The sequence below is a fragment of the Pantherophis guttatus genome, chromosome 1, assembly GCF_059756535.1.
Source record: "Pantherophis guttatus breed Tessera chromosome 1, ASM5975653v1, whole genome shotgun sequence".
Classification (NCBI taxonomy): Eukaryota; Metazoa; Chordata; class Lepidosauria; order Squamata; family Colubridae; genus Pantherophis; species Pantherophis guttatus.
This window is the reverse complement of record NC_142063.1, coordinates 296,785,700-296,803,750: the sequence shown is the minus strand read 5'-3', so window position 1 is coordinate 296,803,750 and position 18,051 is coordinate 296,785,700. Positions and strand designations below refer to the sequence as shown.

At 38.9% G+C, this 18,051-nt stretch overlaps 1 protein-coding gene across 1 annotated transcript in view; it reads left to right on the top strand.

Annotated features, from left to right (window-relative positions):
- Nucleotides 1–18,051, top strand: part of TGFB2 (transforming growth factor beta 2) — a 91,824-nt gene that overhangs the window by 45,081 nt on the left and 28,692 nt on the right. The window lies entirely within an intron of this gene.

Sequence of the window (18,051 nt, the reverse complement as noted above, 5' to 3'; positions counted from 1 at the left end):
CTGAGAAAGAATTTAAGATAGAATTCTCTTCTCATATAACAGAATTATCAAAGTACATGGTTGCATTTTCAAACAAGACACATAAGTCCAATAGTATTATGAATTGGCTGAGATGGGCTCATGAACATAAACGTCTGACTGATTTTCTCTATGGTCTTATAATGGGATGCATGTAACTCATGTTCACCAATATTGCAGACACTATGCATTTCCACACTGGGAAAAGAAGTGCATAGTTTGATTGATCAACTTCATGGAATCCACCTTTCTTTACACATTGGGATGTTTTAGGGATTATTAACTATCAGGATAATACATTTCCCTAGCAGAAATTTCCTAAGGTGCTATACAGCTCAAGTGTTCCAGCTTAAGGAGGTCCCTCAACTCCTTTCTTCAAGCCCGGGTCTTCTTTAGCTCTTTATAAAGTCCCACCTTTGAAACATGGCTGCGTTTTGCCACCATGTCTTGCCACAGGATTCTGGAATTCATTTCTCAAATTATTGAATTGAAGCATGGCAACCACTGTCTTCTATGTCATATTTGGACCAGTCAGCCAACACAGCTTGCTACCTGACTGTGTTTTGTTTTACCCATTTTCTTTAGCCTCTTAAGGTGGTTTCTTTAGCCTATTAAGGTATTTAATAGTGGTTCATCCCATCTCCACCTTTCCTTAATGGTCGGAGATTTTTCACAAAATCAGGGCTTCCCTTCTTTAGAAATTCTGGGTTTTCTGATTTTCTGAATGCCTGGTTTGGAGATTAATTCTCTGCAGATGTACTCAATTAGTTGGTATTTTTCTAGATTCACTATGTAAAATACATACTAAGGACTCAAAATACAGACATAGGACTCAGGAAACAGTTGGTACATTAAAGAGGGAAAATGGCAAGGAAGTAACAGGTAGTAGAGAGAAAGAAGAGCTGCTTAACTCATTCTTTGCATCAGTCTTCACGCAAAAAAGAAACCCTATAGCATAACTGTAAATGATAGACTAGAAATAAAAATTAAAAAATCCTGGAGCAGTGGGGAACTACCAGAGGATTGGAAAAGAGCTAATGTGGTTCCCATCTTCAAAAAAGGAAAAAAATAAAACAGACCCAGGAAACTGCAGACTAATCAGCCTAACATCAATAACTGGGAATAATCAAAAAACAGATATGTAAACTTCTAGAAACAAATAAACTTTTAACTAGTAGCCAGCATGGGTTTCCTAAAAACAGATCATGCCAGACCAATCTTATTTTATTATTTGACAAAGTGACTAAATAATAGACCAGTGAAATGCTGTAGACATAGTATATTTAAACTTCAGCAAGGCATTTGACAAAGTAGACCATAGTCTACTTCTTGGTAAACTAGAAAAATGTAGGATAGTCAGCATTACAATCAGATGGATTTGTAACTGGCTGACAATCTGTATTCAATTAGTAGTTCTTAATGATACTACCTCTACATGGAGGGAAGTAAGCCACAAGGTTCTGTCTTAGGCACAGTACCCTTCAATATCTTCATAAATGCCTGCAGTTGCAGGAATTGGGTATGGCTAGTCTAGAGAAAAGAAGGACTAGGGGTGACATAATAGCAGTATTCCAGTATTTGAGGGGCTGACACAAAGAAGAGGGGGTCAGCTTATTCTCCAAAGCACCAGATGGCAAGACAAGAAACAATGGATGGGAACTAATCAAGAAGAGAAGCTATCTGGAATTAAGGAGAAACTTCCTAACAGTGAGGACAATTAACTAGTGGAACACCTTGCCTTCAGAAGTTGTAGGTGCTTCATCACTGGAGGTTTTAAAGAAAAGACTGCACAGCCACCTATCTGAAATGGTATAGGGTCTCCTGCTTGAGAAGTGGGTTGGAAAAGAACTCCAAGGTCCCTTCCAGCTCTATTTTGATTGACTGACTCTATCTGATACCTAATACAGAAATTCCCCTTTAACCACTACATACTTCTAAATTTACTTCATTGTGAGTATTCAAGATTCAAGCAAAACGTGGATGTCATCAAACAAAAAATTGCATAGATTTTCAGAGCAATGACCTTTGTGACTGCTCAACAGTCAGTATAACTGTTCAGTTTTTTAATTGCTATACAACTCCACAGAAAGCCTGTTTCAGCCAGAAACAGACAGGGCAAAATACAGCTCAGGAAAATAGGCAAACTATGGAAGAAGAAACCTCTCAATTTTTATTCTGCGTATAATTTTATTTTCATCACCAGACCTAAGCTTGCATGGATAGCGTTTCATCCACAAATCTATTCCTGATTTTTTTTCTAAGCTTTCTTAATTGGTAGAGGAATGGCTTTTGGTTTGCTGCTCAGTTAAATCATAAATCAGAAAGCCTTGCTGAGTTCTTGCTGAGCTATTTTATGCGTACCTTGCTTTTAGCTATGGTAGGCAAACTTCTTCTGACTGAGAATTCTACCCTGTTATTGAGCAATTTGGTAGAAGTCCAGTGGCTGAACTAGGGCTGAAGGCAGGCCTTAAAGCAGCCTTAAACCAGACCAGCATAAGAACAATTCTGGGTCAAACATACCCTACACTGGTGTTTTTCAACCTTGGCAACATTAAGATGGGTGGATTTCAACACTCCTGTTTAATATCTACATGAACTTCTAGGTAGATCATCTGCTCCCTCTGGGTTAGATCTCTTCAATATGCAGATAATACCCAATTGTTGGTATCAAAGTTCTGTCTTCATGTCTGGAGGATCTAAGATCCAGATGGGAAAGAGAAGGCTAGACACACACATACCAAGAAGTAATTGCAAGGAGCTTTACTTAGGATTTAGTAGATACAGGCAGCAGCAGACAGGAGATATATGCAGACAGAAGCACAAAGCAGCAGAGCAACAAATCCCTGGAGAGCTTCCGGCAAAGAGTTTGTACAGCCAGAATCCAAAGTGGGGGAACAAAAGCATAGCCAGTCCATCCAAGAGTTCAAACAGGGCTTGTCAGTCATTCTGGGTTCCAAGAAGTAGTTTCCATAGGCAACAGGTACACGAGACAAACAACAGAAGGTTTAGCAAGCAGAGCAGTTGGGCAGCAATGGCTCTTAAGTGGAATTGCATGATGGACAGAAACATCCTTAACATGCAAGAAGCCTTGCAGATCTCTGTTCTGCTCTGTGCTCAGTCTTACATGTTATAAGAAGGGTGCTGGATCCAGCCCCTCATCCTCTGTTGCCTCCAGGTAACTGAAATGTTCCTCAGCCATGTTAGCCTCTGGCAGCTGATTTCTGGGCTCCCTTTGAGGTTGCTATTTCTCCAGGCATCCTGAACAGCTTAATCTCATATTCATCTCAGTCTGAGTTGGCCATCACATAGCTCTAGAAGAGCTAAATGGCTATGGATTGATGGGCCCTCTGTTTCTGAAATCTTGCTATGCAGTTCCCCAACTGAAGTCCTCCTGGAGTCACTACTCTTGTTCATGGGGTACTGGAAGCTTGAGTGGCTGTGGCTTTGGACAAATCCTTTTTATGTAATAATTATGCCTTTTTTTATTAGAAAGTTATATTCATGCCTTGGTCTCTTTGTAGTTGGACTATGACAACACGGTCTTCAAGGGCAGAGCCAAGTAGAGTATTTGGAACATACATCAATGCATATAGTGGGCAAAAGATGCATATAGTTGGCAAAAGAGTTATTCAATGGTGAAATTCCCCCTGGTTCTATCTGGCTCGCCGAACTGGTAGCGCTGGCAGTGGGAGGCTCCGCCCACCCACCGGGATGTCATTACAACCTGGTTTTTTACCATCTGCGCATACGCAGAAGAGGCACATAATGCACACACACTCCCACATGTTACCGGTAGCAAAGGTAAGTGGATTTCACCGCTGGAGTTATGGATGCATTTTCATTCATCTGGATAACACCTTTGCTCGACAAGGAGCAATCATTGCTACTTGACTTTTAGATGGATTCCGAGGTGCTTGTCTTCAATTGTAATAGTATGTGAGAGACGTGGTGAAGAAATGCTGCCCAGAGAACAATCAGATAAGAGACATCATAGCTCGCAGATGTATAATGACCAGAGAAAAAGGCTCAGAAGGGACCCTCCCTAGCTTCAAATACAAAATTGAAACCAGAAGTTTTCCTTTTAGGGCTGTTGGATAAAAAACGTGAAAGAAAATTTGGAACTTTGTTATTATATAAATTGACAGCGGTGAGAATCCTACAGTATATGCGCAAAAATGGAAAGACACGTCAGTTCCCACAATGGAAGAATGGATGGAAAAAGTGATGGAGTTGGCGGAGATGACAAAGCTAACTGTTTTAATTAAAGAGACAAACTAATCCAGTTTTGTTTCCACTTGGAAACCGCTTCTGGACTTTATATTCGAAACAGAAAAAGATGAAATGTTCATTTTAGATTTTGATGATTAGATTAACTTTGTTGTTATAGAACTGGCTCGTATCTTTTAGAAATGTAAAGCAAAAAGTTGAGATTGCAACTATATTTTGTATAGTATTTGCTTGAAAGCACTCAATAGAGGAGACTCCCTTTCTTCTCTTAGCACTTAGACTTATATACCGCTTCATAGTGCTTTTATAGCCCTCTCTAAGCGGTGTACAGAGTCAGCATATTGCCCCCAACAATCCAGATCCTCATTTTACCCACCTCAGAAGGATGGAAGGCTGAGTCAACCTTGAGCCGGTGAGATTTGAACTGCTGAATTGCAGCTAGCAGTCAGCTGAAGTAGCCTGCAGTGCTGCACTCTAACCACTGCGCCACTTCGGCTCTTAGTAACAGGTTCCATTGTCAATTTTCTTTTGCTATTAGATTTTTTCCTAGTGTTCGGCTAGTTGTTGGATATCATTAAACATCAAACTACTGTTTTCCCAATTTGCATTTCAACACATAATTGAAGAATATAAAATATAAATAAATGGTTGCCTTTGGGGCACTGGGGATAAATAATGGTTTTGTTTTCCTTATATGAATCCTCTTTTGCTGGGAATTGCAAGCTTTGAGAAATGAACCAATATTTTTCAGCTATTTATTAGTCTACAGCAGGGATCTCCAATGTTGGCAACTTTAAGACTTGTGGACTTCAACTCCCAGAATTCCTCAGCCAGCAAAGCTGGCTGAGGAATTCTGGGAGTTGAAGTCCACAAGTCTTAAAGCTGCCAAGATTAGATACCCCTGGCCTACAGTGTTGATTAGCAATGGGGATACTGTCTTGTTAGAAACAGGATGGTACCTAGGAGTATCTACAGTATATAAATGTCAAAAAAAGTGAAGATGGGAGGTAGAACGGAATAATCAAATCTGTACAACTGTGGTTGGAGGAACAAAGGTTCAAATACATGATCACAGCTGCCATCTTGACTTGACAATCCTGATCCCTTGGGCTATGTCTGTTTATGTCTAAATGAATTCTGAAAGGTCTTAGGAAAGAGGAGGAGAACAGTGTAAAGGTTTAGTTTAAAAGTTTGAAGTTTTACTTTGAAAGTATTTGCTTTTCTTTCATCCTCATACTACAGGGTTAAAATAGTTTCAGGGTATATCAAATTCTTCATCTTTCTCATTATGACTTACCAATTTATTCCAGCCAGGGCACCTCTCCAGTTTTACAGTATTTTAAATAGGTCAGTTTTTGGACTGCCTAGGACACAAAATATGTAAAGTCCAAATGGGTCAGGAAAATAATATATCAACTCTAACCCAACGGCAAGACAGTTGCAGTGGTAAGTTTAGAAATCTGTGCCTTATTTCTGTTTTTCTAACAAGCTCCTTCCCCTTAAAAAAATAACTTACTCCTTTGGGGGTTCACACAGAATCATGGTTTGCTTTTCTGACAGACAAGCCAAACTAAACAAACCACATTAGGATTTAGCACGATTATGAGTCAACTGAAGAAAGGTTATCACCACCACACTTCTACATCTTAAACAAATCTATTTCACAACTCTGTTTTTAAAAAATTAAATAAAGCTGGCTATAACTTCAAGCTCATATTTGCATTATCTGTTCAAACTCTCCCATCTTGAGTAAAATACTGGTAAAATGCCTATTTTAATTGCTAGGCCAGTATACGTTTCAGAATTCATGACCAATGTTTGTGGAGGTAGCAGGTATGTGACACTTAAAGTCCCACAACGTCTTCTGTGACCTGAGTTTCAATATATTAGAGAATCTTTCTCAGATGCCATTTTTTCAAATCTAGAGCAATGCAACTCCTTTCCCACAACATTTGTTAAATGTTACTCTTTGGAGTTTATTTTTAATTCATGGTGAAGCCAGATTTTTGAAACATTTAAAACCCTTATTTAGGGCTTCTCAATAGCCTTCAAATGTTTATTTAATAGAGTGAATAAAAATCTGTGTTTAGAAAAGGGAGGAGATGAATTAAAACTTCTAAGTGCTTTGACTACATACATGAAACCTCTTCTAAAAATTAGTTATATTCTACTAATTCGCTATAATATCTTACTATACATCAAACAATACAATTGTTCATATATTTAACAGGAATAAAATACACAAAATTTAGTGGGAATAATTTCTTAGGAAGCCTGATTTGAATTGTGGTGCAAAGCATACTGATTATCTACTGAATCAAGGCTGGTCAACAATAATGCAATCATTATATTTATGCTAAAAAAAGAAATGCTCTGGAGCCCTCTTTTCCAAAGATTATCACTCCGAAGGACTTACCCAATCTATTATTGGTCTAAAGAAAATTAGCAAAAAGAAGGAGGAGGAATTGCTTAGTCTTTGACTTGCTCATGAATAGAGCCCGGGTAGCAGACTGAACAGCTGCCAACTCTCATAGCCAAATATTTATGCCAGCAAACATTTTTATTTTATTTTATTTTTTATTTTTTACTTTATTTTATGAAGCCATCCTAAAAGCAAGCATTCCTCCCATCTCATACTACTTCTTTCTGGGTAATCTTAGCTGTTTGGGTTTTGAAAGTCTACTGCAGTGATGGCGAACCTATGGCACGCTTGCCACAGGTGGCACGCAGCGCCCTCTCTGTGGGCATGCGAGCCGTTGCCCCAGTTCAGCTCTGCCACACATGCATGTGTGCCTCCCGCCGGCCAGCTGGTCATCGGGTCTCTGCCACGCATGCATGGGGCGGGGTGCATGTAGGTGCCATGCACATATGCAGGACGCATGCACAGGGGCCGCACTCGCATTGCATTTTGGGGGTTTGGGACACACATGCACATTCACGCACACGCTTTGGGCACTCAGTCCGGAAAAGGTTAGCCATCACTGGTCTACCATATGTGTTTAGATCTGGAGGAAGAGCTAGAATACCTGCATGGGAATTTGGTCTCTGTGTTTACTAATCAGAAATAAAATGTTTAGCTAAAGCCAGTTTTGCACATATTCAGGGTTACTATCCATCATAAGTTGGAAAAAAGAAAGCTATTTGCTTCAAATCACACAATGTTTTAGGTGACTCCTGGATATAGTCAGGCTGAGTAAATGTTAACTACAACATTTGGATATTGACAGGCTGAGGAATGAAATAAAATTTCTCCAGCATGGATTCAACCCAGATATACATAGAGAGAAAATCTCCCAGTGATGGTCACATTGGCTGGAAAATTCTGGGGACAGATGTCTGGGTATCTGGAGATGCCCAGTCTGGGTAAATCTAGAATAAATGACTATTCTCAGCAAAAAAATGTTCAGTCGTAATCTATCCCTTCCTTCCTTGGAGAAAGTTGTTCTTGAGAAACTATAGTTTTTAAGGGTGACGTGTAACTTTTTTAATAAATACAAGTTGCTTTTGGAATATGTTTATTTAATTTAATTTAATTTAATTTTCAATTTATATACCGCCCTTCTCCCTGAGGACTCAGGGCGGTGTACAGCCAAGATAAAAAAAAACATAGAATACAAATATTAAAAAACATTTAAAAATATATATAAATTTTGACCCGAAAATTAAGAAATCACAGACTGATTAAAAGAATTTAAAAATTTCTTCTTAAGCCAACCCGGCTTGCTGGAAAAGATGGGTTTTAAGGGAACGACGGAAGGCATTGAGGTCATGGATTCTCCTTATCTCCGGGGGCAACTGATTCCAGAGGGTGGGAGCCTCCACCGAGAAGGCTCTCCCCCTGGGGGTCACCAGCCTACATTGTTTGGCTGATGGCACCCTGAGGAGGCCCTCTCTGCAGGAGCGCACGGGTCGATGCAAGGTCGTCGGTAGCAGCAGGCGGTCTCACAGATAGCTAGGCCCATGCCATGGAGCGCTTTAAAGGTGATAACCAACACCTTGAAGCGCACCCGGAAGACCACCGGGAGCCAGTGCAGCTCGCGCAGGAGTGGTGTTACATGGGAGCGCCATGTTCCTCCCATCACTACCCGCGCTGCTGCATTCTGGACCAGCTGGAGCCTCTGGGTGCCCTTCAAGGGGAGCCCCATGTAGAGAGCATTGCAGTAGTCAAGGCGAGAGGTGACGAGGGCGTGAGTGACTGTACACAAGGAATCCCGATCGAGAAAGGGCCGCAACTGGCGAATCAGGCGAACCTGATAAAAGGTCCCCCTGGTAACAGCCGTCAGATGTTCCTCCAAAGAAGCTGCCTATCCAGGAGGACTCCCAGATTGCGAGCCCTTTCAGTGGGGGCCAAAGACTCGCCCCCAATAGTCAGTGATGGAGTCAACTGACTATATCGGGATGCCGGGAGCCACAGCCACTCAGTCTTGGAAGAGTTGAGCCTGAGCCTGTTCCTCCCCATCCAGATCCGCACAGCCTCCAGGCACAATTTATATTCCCTATTTCTTGTATTTCCAATACTTTACTTGATGTAGTCAGAAAGGGATTTGGCACTATATGGTTGTACAATGGGAAGAGCAATTTCTTTAATGACTGGGGATTTCTACCTTAATGATTGACAGTATCACCCAGTCATCACCCACCTGGATGATGCTATAAATTGCAATTATGGAAATGCTATATATTTGTGGTTATTAACATACTCTACATAGAACTCCTTATTTGAGGGGCTGTTGCAGAGCACCCTTTGAAAGACTTTTTATATGTTCATTATCTCCCATCAGGTTAACTTGGTTGCAGTGAAGGTTTCTGATGGGGGAAGTGTTGGGACCGTGATTTAAATGTCCTATAATCCAGGACCAAACCAAGAATGGTTCATGCCTAAGTCACCATGTGAAGATCCTTTCTCAGTCTTGGGAAGAGCCTTTTTTTCATTGATGATGAATCAAAGGTTCATTGTCTTTACCTGAATTATGTATCTATGTACAGTATGTAGAACTAGTTGAATATAGTTTGGCACCAAGCAATTGCATCTATGCAGCTAGATGCCAAGAAGAGTCTCTGCCTGGATGTCTTAAATTCCAAAACTTTTTCCTTGTAACTATAATATTTATCAGTTTTACTTCAACTGAAAACAGAAAGAAGAATGGGACAGGAACAAAAGCCTATATCTGATTTCTGTGTGGTTAGTGTTTTTGTTGGACCTAGCACTGTTTTCTTTAGTGATACATCAGTGATCCTTCATTCATATCTAGCTGCTGATCTCTCCAGTTAAGAAAAAGGGCAAGAGAATATTGGCAGTGGGATTATGCTCAGGAGATGTAGGAAGCACTACTCTGAATGATGTGATGTTTGCCTCACATGTTAGCACCACTGCTTTCTTAATAGGGGACTCTGCTACCAGAAGAGAAGACTTTGATTTCTGGTTACTATTCTGGGTCTGGCAGGGGGTTGGGCAAGAGGAGTGTAATGGGCTCATTTTGCTTTTTATCTTCCCATTTAAAAGCCAATGCCTGGAGCTGCTCCCTGTGCTAAATCATGATTTGTGTAAATACCTTTTGTTGAATAAACCACTTCATAACCCATAAGCAATGATTTACAAACCAACAAACCATTTTATCACTCAGTATTACATATAAACCCAACAAACGTGTGACATTCTACAAAAAGTTTAATCCTTTCCCCTTGATTTGCTGAATAACTACAGCATGATATCAGGAAAAATCAGTATGTTTCAAACACTATGACTAGAGTCAAAAAATAGGCATTTGGGTCTATATTCTCAAGGAAGGATTCTTCCTTGGTGTGAATAGAAAAAAGCAGTTTCCAGGATTATCTTTAGGTATAAGAATTCTCTGGCCTTTCTTCTTTCTCTGGCCTTTAGACTTTCTTCTAAGGGATGCAGTGGCTCAGTGGCTAATATGCTGAGCTTGTCAATCGAAAGGTCGGCAGTTCAGTGGTTCGAATCCCTAGCGCCGCGTAACAGGGTGAGCTCCCATTACTTGTTCCAGCTTCTGCCAACCTAGCAGTTCGAAAGCACGTAAAAAATGCAAGTAGAAAAATACAGACCACCTTTGGTGAGAAGGTAACAGTGTTCCATGTGCCTTTGGTGTTTAGTCATGCCAGCCACATGACCACAGAGACATCCAGACAGCGTTGGCCCTTTGGCTTTGAAATGGAGATGAGCACTGCCCCCTAGAGTCGGGAATGACTAACACATATGTGTGAGGGGAACCTTTACCTTTATAGACTTTCTTAGAAACTGAAACTGAAGTGACAGAGAGCTTCGGTTGTTTGATTTGGAAGTTTGTATGTTAACCAATATGACTCTTAAGTTTGTGCTGTTAGTGGTTACTTCAGTGGTGCTGAAATGTACCATGGTAGTTATTCATAATCTTGGATCTAGTAGATAACCCGATAAATATAAAAGATACTTTCTATGCAGGCTAAAAACTGGTGAAATAGATCAGACAAATACAAATGTTAATGGATTAAGGGAAAGGGGATTAGAAATAAAGGTATGGAAAAGGAATAATGAATCAATAATTACAACAGACATGTTGGATGAAGGTTTTGTTTTCCTTTCTCTTCTGCAACAGAACTCCAACACACTGTTGAAGTATATTGGCAGGATTGTATTACAAACGGTCTTGCATTGCAGTCAATTAGAGCCAGTCCAATAATCTTGTATCACTTAAGCTAAACTCTCTCACGCACAGTTTCCCAGCCACAAGCCTGAGTTTAAAAAGTTCAGACCGTACTTATTTCAATCTTACTGGGATATTTTTGAGAGAGTGTCCACAAAATGAATTTAGTATTAAAATACATACCAAGACTAATGCTTAGTATTACCATTTTCCCATAAAACTTTTTCTGCAGATTGTTTCAGCATTATCAACAAATTTATTCACCATAGCTTTATGATGCATCTGTCTCATACACATTTATTTCCAGTTATCTGGCACTCCCCAAAAGTTAATCATCAGTTCAATGATTTTCTTCAACTTTTAAGCAAGATCTACCAGAAGGTTGGAATAACCAGACTTGGTTGGATTTTTTAACACTAAGGTGGAGACACATAAACATAGCCATCAACAGTGCCCAAACTGAATTGTGAAATAGCTTGAGAATGTCTTTTTACTGCCATTTTCTTGATTTCAACACTGCTAAACTTGTCATGGATGACCGCTTTGTGGTTCATGTGACACTGCTGGAGAAAATTGGATTTAAGGAAAGTTTATTTAGCTCTCTAAATAATTCAAAATGTTTTCAATTTAACTTTCCTTCAGCACAACATATGCCTTCTAAATCATAAAGCGAGAATAGTAAGTGTCTATCCTCTTCTAATAACCTCAGGATTTGGTTGAGTTTGGTTTTCTCGGTTTGATGTGGAACAGAGGATTGTTCAGAGCATATTCTGGCTGTGGCGCTACACATGTAATTATAACTCTTTCACATGGACAGTGTTAACATAAATGCAGATATTTGGTTAAAGAGGTTAATGTGGTGTCCTGAGAATACATAGGAATACCCTATAGAGTTATTTAGGAGAGGAGGATCCTGCCCTGGATAAACTAAAGGTCAGTTTCTTATCAGGTTCTCAGAGACTTAGAAGTGGTTAGATTAGTCTAAAATTAGCAGGAGTGACAATTTTTACAATAGTAGAAGGCAAGTCTACTTGGCAACTTCTGCCAAGAATGAATTATTCAGATGTAGGAAGTCGTCTGGGAGTAAGATTTTTGTAGAAACAGACAGACCCTTCCTATTCACACAGATCATCTGGGTTGATGAATTACCATATCTTCTCTACCAACATAATGGTTTGAAGTTTAAGCTCTCTTCGTTGGCCAATAATTTACTCTTAGTTGCTCATACTAAAATATTTGGACTACAGTATACTGTATATTCAGAGACTCCGATTTCTACAGGTCCATAACCTAGTGGTATAGTTAAAGCTTATTAAACCAAATAACTTCAGTGACAATACTAAATATCTCCCATTAACAAGATATATGTTGCATAAAATCCATGCCAGGTAATAAATTAAAAATACATTTAAAAGGCTGCCATTCTATACCTTGAACATGGGATTTGCTTTAGAGTAAACATGTAAAAATGTACTTATACCACAAAGTCTTGTAAGACTAATATGTCCAACGTCACTGCTAATGTCTATTACCAAAGTTTCATGCCTGGAGGAAACCACAATGAGGCTTGCGAATTCATAGAGATTATAATATGTTAAAAATAAAATAATTTCTATCTACCCTAGAAGCAGAATTTTTCAGCTATAAAAATAATTTTAGTCATTCAAGTCATATTCTCCCAGATGTATTTTTACAGATGAGAAAAAAACTTTAGAATGTTCACTCCTAATGTCCCAGATTTCCACCAGACTCCTCAAATATTATAGTTGAGTTTCATCAAGTTTTAAGATGAATTCCTATCTTTAGAATACAAAAGAAAATGATCTTTGAGAAAAGAGTAGAAAGTAAAGTCATGATCTAATGTAGCTTAGCAAATAAGATTGGTATTTTTCAAAAATTAAAAAAGGAATACAAAGCCTGCATCTTCACTCTATCATTCCTGAACTTTCAATATTATTTTTCACATATGTATTTAAATATAAACAGGCAACAATAATGCAGCATCCTTTATTCTGAACATTCCATTGTATTCTGCTCTGCTTATGTACGGTAGTTAGAAATCCATCGGGGCAGAGCATTCTAACTAAGCTGAATTGGGTCCTTTTTCGTTCTTTTTTTTAAAAAAAAATTACAAACCTTCTACTTTTTCTTACACTTCCATATATGGGAAAATGTGGGTTATGCATGCATGTATTCCTTTTCGGCTATATAAGTTATAGTACTCAGAGTATGACTATAGGAAACAGGGAATGATGGCACACCTACCAAACCCATCTTCATGTTATTACAAATGTTCCATGCTTTCCATGACTGCTGGAACCTTTCCATGATTGCTAGACTGCTGGAACAAAAGTCCAGGATTTCCATGACTGTTCCAACCTAATCCACTGGAGCCTCTGTCTTCATTATATAGTGCAGTCTTCCCCAATAAGATGTCCTCCAAATATATTGAGTCTGACTAGGAATTCCAGGAGTTATGTCCCAGCACATCTGGAAGGCACCAAGTTATGAGAAGGATATATACCACTATAATTGTGATCCAAGTTTTATTTCTGTAATAGTAGAAAAACACTTGGACAGTAATAGGGTAATTGTGGAAGTGTTTTGAGGCTAGGAGAAACAAGGCCAAATTTGGGGCAGGGAGAACATCCAATTCATTTTGATTCCTTTGTGGTTCTTTGATGAGAGCTTGGTGGCAAAAACACAAGAATCCATTATTCTTGGAGTTGAATATTTTGCATTTTTGGCGGTCAGGTATTCACATATTAGAAGCAAGATTGTAGTACGTTCTTAAATTGTATTTAAAACTGGCTTGTGCAAAGCACAGCATGTAAGAAATAAGCAAATGCTTGTTTAACCTTGGCACACCAATTTATATTTGCTACACCACTCCTACTGATGTAGTTAATGGGTAGCAAGCCAAGAGCTGAGCAGGGGCTATAATCATCAAATGGCTTAATCATAGATCAGCTACAGTCTACACTTCCAATAGTGGAATTTGCTATGTAATCTGGTTCCTATGATGGCCAGACTCTGAAAACTTAAATGCAGTTGTCTTTCAAAATTAATTTCTGACATGATCATAAAAGAGATGATCAAAGAATATATGATGCACTGTATGAAGTCAGAGATGTTCCCATTCTGTTACCACTGGAACCTGGAATCTTTCTATAACAGTATTTGGCAAAAGATTCAAGACAAAAGAAACAGCCTCTTCACACAATACGTAATTAGCTTATGGATTTTACTGCTGGAGGTTGGCTGCTGATTTACATGGCTTAAATAGCAGGATGTGGGGAAAGTTACAGAGAAAATAAAAGCCAGTATGGTGGTTACCTTAAATTTCTAGATGCACAGTAATATATTCCTATAATTCCCTATTAAGGAAGGGGGAAAAAGAAAGTTTTTATTAGAGGCTTTTGATTACTGGACCTGATGAACTTTTGGTCTGATCTAGCACAGCCTAGTTTATCCTCTCATGTTAATCCAGCTTCCTGCACTATAAATCTATAAATCTTTATCCTGCTACTAGATAACAAAAAAAAAAAAAAATGGTCATAACCACTCTTAGTTAATATTCTGAATGCATTGCCTTTCTAATCACCACATATGTATACCTTATAGTTATATAAAACTTTAGATATAATTGACATAACATTGTCTGTTCTCTAATTTATATTGTATGAGAGAGTTCCTTATGCATTTTAATTTAACACACAAAAACTTTGTGGCAGTCAATTAGAAATTCCAAAAACTACATGTTGCTTTTAAATTATCTAGGTCTGGATACCATGCTGGCCCCAGATTTTCATCTTCTGCTGCAAGTATATTTTGGACACCTTTAGCAAGTTTAATATTGCTATTGCTAGCATTATGTTCCTAAGAGTCTGTCTCTCACCATCTCATTGTTCGACCTCTTTTTTCTTATGAACTTTTGGACAAAAGGAATGATTATTGGGAGTTAGGTATATAAAAAAGTTCATATACTAAATGACAAAGTTAATGTATTGAAATGGAAGTTCATATAGTAAAATCAACTTACTAAAATTACTTCCCAGTCTACGGACCAGGAGAAACTAGATAACATAGATAGGAAGAATCTATGTGACTGCTGTAGTTATGTAGTGATTAGCTCCTATTCCATACCAGTAACAGAGTGTGACTGATAATCTAAACCAGGGGTGGAACATCTGTGACTTCACAAATACTGTTTGTACAGCCATCAAAAATCTTGGGTAAAATCTCCAATTCACCTCCAAAAATAAATTGATAATGTAGCAAAAACTGAAGATGACAACATCTAGGAAATAATCATACAAACAATTATTTTAAAAAGCTTAAGTTAGTTTTGCCCTATACCCATTTACATTCAATGTTCACTCTTAAATTGGATTTCTAAATAATCTTTTCCCATCTTGATGACCTCCAGAAATAGTGAAATAATGAACTATAGAATAGTATGTTGTTGTTGTTGTTAGTTACGAAGTCATGTCCGACCCATCGCGACCCCATGGACAACTTTCCTCCAAGCCTTCCTGTCCTCTACCATCCCCCGGAGACTATTTAAACTCACGCTGACCACTTCAGTGACTCCATCCAGCCACTTCATTCTCTGCTGTCCCTCAATTGTTCCCAGCATTAGGCTCTTCTCCAGTGAGTCCTTCCTTCTCATTAGGTGGCCAAGATATTTCAGTTTCATCTTCAGGATTTGGCCTTCTAAAGAGCAGTCAGGGTTGTTCTCCTCTAGGCCTGACTGGTTTGATCGCCTTGCAGGCCAAGGAACTCGCAGGAGTCTTCTCCAGCACCATAGTTCAAAGGCCTCAATTCTTTGACACTCAGCCTTCCTTAGGGTCCAGCTTTCACAACCAAAAATTGCAACTGGGAAAACAGTAGCCTTGACTATACACAGTTTTGTTGGCAGGGTGATGTCTCTGCTTTTTAGTATGCTGTCTAACTTTGCCATAGCTTTCCTCCCCAGGATATATACTCCCCAGGATATATACTTGGTAAAGAGTGTTTTGTACATACTTTTAAGACTAGAGTTGGAAAGACTGGAAGCAAAAGCCTGAGACTAGACAGAACAAATACCAAATTTGGTGCAGATGCTCTCCACTTCCAAGGTTTAAAAAACAAATAACAATATGTTTGTAAGGCCATGACAGAGAGACATAAGATTTAAACCCTGAAGTGGTTACAAATAAAAGGTTGAATTGCTTGAATCCACAGTAGCCGATCATCTTCATTATTAGGGCTTCTTATATCTGCAGTAACAGTTATACCATGTCCTTGACTCTTCCGTTAGTTCCTAGGGGTGAATCTGAGTTTCAAAATGTATTGCCAAGCCCTGGATGAAGCTTTGACAGTAGCCAGAGATCACTGCTCTAATCACCTATTAAGAGGCTTGGTAGCACCAAATAATTCCAAGCTATCAACAGAGAGATAGTCAGAAGTGTCTGGAATTAAGTAAGCGTTGTTGCCGCATTAATATATTTAAGATTGGAATCAGCAGTGAAAGCTGGTTTAAATTAATTTTTACACCTTGGATCTATTCTAGTCATTTTAGTATCTGAAGTTATGTAATTAATTTGGGAAGGAATGTTTAAGGAAGGAATGGGAAGGTACATCCCACAACGAGGGGTCTGATGGACATGTGAAGGGCTTCCCTCTGAACTCCCAGATAGGCTTTGCCAGTCAGAGGAAGCAGTAAGGCAATTCTAGTTTCCTTTTTAGAGTAAGCTAATGGATGAGTCTAATTTAAGACTTAATGTTTGTACAGTGCTTCTAAACATTTACAAAGTTCTGCCTGTGACCTAGCTGTAATCCTTGCAATAGATCCTTTGCAATATATGGTATTGAGAAATAAAATAACAGCCCTGCAAAGTTAATCAGAAGTATTGGCCTTCCAAATTTCAGGTGTTTGACATTACTGATGCCAAAAAATATGTGACTTGTCCAAGATCCATAACAATTCATGGAAGAAAGATATGCCTTCTGCCACCAATAGCCTCCCATCACCGGTACGCTCCCACAGAGAGGGGCTCCTCCGGGTGCCGTCAGCTAGACAATGCCGGTTGACGATCCCCAGGGGGAGAGCATTCTCTGTGGGGGCCCCTACCCTCTGGAATGAGCTGCCCCCAGAGATTCGTAGGATTACCGACCTGCGTACTTTTCGCCGTGCCCTAAAAACATTACTATTCCAACAAGCAGGGTTGACCTAAATAATAATAATATTTTTACTATTTTAATGGGTTGTTTTATTAGAATTTTCGGCCAATTGATTTAATTGTTTTAACTTGTTTTTAATTTTTCTATTGTCATGGTTTTATTTCTGGCTGTACACTGCCCTGAGTCTTTCGGGAGAAGGGCGGTATAGAAATTCAATAAAAATAAAAAATAAATAAACAAATTTTCTAATCCGTAGTTCAGTTTCTTAACCAATATTATCTTATCCATATAGCTAACTTTATGCAGCCAAACTGGATCATCTTGCCCATGTGAGTTTCTGTCCTCCATTTGCTAGGAGGTAGATAGGTTTGCAATTCACAAACATTAATATAAGCCAGTAGAGAAGCTGTTCTTCATGGAAGGAGATGAAAGTGTTATGGATATATTTCCTTTAAAAAAATGCTCAGTGTAAGCAGAATACTGTGAAGTGCATGCCTGAACGTTTTCCAAAAACAACACACATTTAGTGGAGTATTTTATTTCACTGGTGATACAGGAGACATTATCTTCAGGCCAAAGATGCAATTTTGATAGTGCTTTGGAAGGGACTTTGGCTTTCTCAGATGTTTCAGCAAAAGCCAAAGGACTTTTGTTGCTTATCTGAAACATCAGAGGAGAATATGGAGGACACAGCTTGGGCTAGGAATAACCTCTCCTATTTCAATTGCCACGAACTCAATTTGGTTCTCTGGACATCCCAGCTGAACACATCTTAAGTCTTAGATGTATAATATTGGATATCTGACATGCTCATCTGCTTGCAGGATATGTCAGTTGAAGCCCATGTTTAATGCCACCGGAAAAGCAGATTTTTCAGGTCATGCAGAGACAGGCTTGCTTTCTTTTAATCAAAAAGGAAAACACTTGTTTTCTACCAGAGATGATAAATTAAATTCTATATTACATCAAGCAAATCATGCTGGGATCCCAAACCCTC